A 2,668-nucleotide genomic window follows, 5' to 3' on the forward strand; every position below is an offset into this window, starting at 1 on the left:
AAGAATTTACAGTATATACGTATATGCATTTGTGATTGGCTCATGACTGTCACATGATACAGGATGAGAGAAAATAGACATAACTTTGAAATTTGTCAGGAAAAAATCTATTACTCAGACTAACCTCAATTGCATTGCCTTTTTATCTTGTATTGACTGGTCTTTTAACTATATGTTCTGTGTAGTGGTACTACTATACAAAAGATCAGAGTATCCAGTCATGATCATTCATATTACCTTGGAAAGAGCAACATAAGGGAACTTATCCATAGCTAAAATATTCTCTTCTCCAGATTTATTTGCCAGTTGTCCTTGATATATACGAGTTGCTGTAATTGTAGTGATTCCCATTCCTAAAACAGTATGGACTGTGTAAGCCAAGTACACTTTATTCTTATTAAAAAATACATTTTGATTAGCATAGTTTACATCTGTTTAAATAAATAATCAATGAAAATATTATGTTGTCTATTGGAAGTCATTAAAGGGATATTAAATCCAATTATTTTTTCTTTCATGATTCAGATAGAGCATGCAATTTAAAGCAACTTTCTAATTTACCCCTATTATCAATTTGTCTTTGTACTCTTTGTATCTTTATTTGAAAAGCACGACTGTACCATGGGTAGCGCTTGCTGTTGGGGGGCTACATTTAGCTACCAATCAGCAAGTGCTACCCAGGTACTGAACCAAAAATGGGCCGGCTCCTAAGCTTACATTTGTGCTTTTTCAAATCAAGATACCAAGAGAATGAAGAAAAATTGATAATAGGAGTAAATTAGAACGTGGTTTAAAATTGCATGCTCTATCTGAATCATGAATGAAAAACATTTGGTTTAATATCCCTTTAAACATGGTACATGAATTGTTTGATTTAGAAAAACTTAAAGGGACAGTCAAGTCCAGAATTTATTTTTCATGATTTAAATACGGCATGTAATTTTAAACAACTTCCAAATTTACTTTTATCACCAATTTTGCTTTGTTCTCTTGGTATTCTTAGTTGAAAGCTAAACCTAGGACGTTCATATGCTAATTTCTTAGACCTTGAAGACTGCCTCTGATCTGAATGCATTTTGACCACTAGAGGGCATTAGTTCATGTGTTTCATATAGATAACATTGAGCTCATGCACGTGGAGTGACCTAGGAGTGAGCACTGATTGGCTAAAATGCAAGTCTGTCAAAATAAATGAAATAAGGGAGCAGTCAGCAGAAGCTTAGATACAAGGTAATTACAGAGGTAAAACATGTATTATTATAACTGTGTTGGTTATGCAAAACTGGGGAATGGGTAATAAAGGGATTATCTTTCTTTTTAGACAACAAAAATTCTGGTGTTGACTGTCCCTTTAAACTACTAAATATTGGAACAACTCCATATAAGTAGAGATAATTCCATTTGTTGACTTGTTCATATGCATTAGTATGTATGTATGAGTGAAATACCCAAGCCAGTGCAGAATGGCTTATAAAATACAGATAACCAATAAACACTGCATCTACCTTATAGTTTCAGACGGCTGTAAAGGCTGTGACACACTGCAAGCGATGCGGTGCGAGGGGAAGCAGCTGCTTCGTGCCACAACGCATCGCTTCATAAGTTCAAATATTTCAACTTTGAGCACTCAGCTACACGACCTGACACACTGCGCACGCACAGCCGCATCATCACGCTGCTCGCCGCATCGATTGCAGTGTGTCACAGCCTTTATTGAAAAGACTACAATAAAGTTCTCAAGTAGGATATGTAAAAAGGATTTACAATCAAGCAGGTGATTAAAGAGTAGACTTAAATGGACATGAAACCTACATTTTTTTATTTTATTATTCAGGTAGAACATGTGATTTTAAACAACTCTCCAATGTACTTCTATTATCTAATTTGTTTTGTTCTATTGATATCCTTTGTTGAAAAGGATACCTAGTTAGACTTAGGAGTTGCTGATTGGTGGCTACACATATATCTCATGCTATTGGCTCACCCAACTATTTCAGTTACCTCCCAGTAGTGCATTGCTGCTTCTTCAACAAAGGATACCAAGAGAAGTAAACAAATTTGATAACCAAAGTAAATTGGAAAGTTGTTTAAAATTGTTTTCTATGTCTGAATAATGAAATACAATTTTTGGGTTTCATGTCACTAACACTAAAGTATTTTTTCTTATTATTATTATTTTTTGCATATATATTAAAGTTTTTTCGATAATATTTTTTGAAAATATAAAATATGTTCCTGTGCTGAAAAACACATTTGTTTGTTTTATTTTTCTTGAATATGTCAATATACACAAATAAAGCAGTTGGTGTCTTCCTTATCGAGCTTCTATCCCATGGCCCAGGCACAGAGCCGCCATCAGGGGGTGAATAGGGTGACTCCTGTCAGGGGCCCAGTAGCAGCTACCAGAGGGCGCTACAGCAGAGTGCTATTGAGTGTGGGAAATATTATTACAAGTAAAGCATTAGCATTTGAGAGGATTTCTGAGTGTGCACTAAACAGTGCGAGACAGACTTGGCACTTCAGTTTGTACAGTGTGTACCAGAGTCAGGCAGCAGATCACTTTCATTTGCAGAGTAGGTAGGACTTACTTAGTAAATGTTTTTAATTTTTTGTGCAATTTCAGATGGTAACTTCAGTGTGGTAGCTGTGTGGTGGGGCCAGGGGTCCA

Source organism: Bombina bombina, unplaced genomic scaffold (genome assembly GCF_027579735.1).
Source record: "Bombina bombina isolate aBomBom1 unplaced genomic scaffold, aBomBom1.pri scaffold_1177, whole genome shotgun sequence".
Taxonomy (NCBI): domain Eukaryota; kingdom Metazoa; phylum Chordata; class Amphibia; order Anura; family Bombinatoridae; genus Bombina; species Bombina bombina.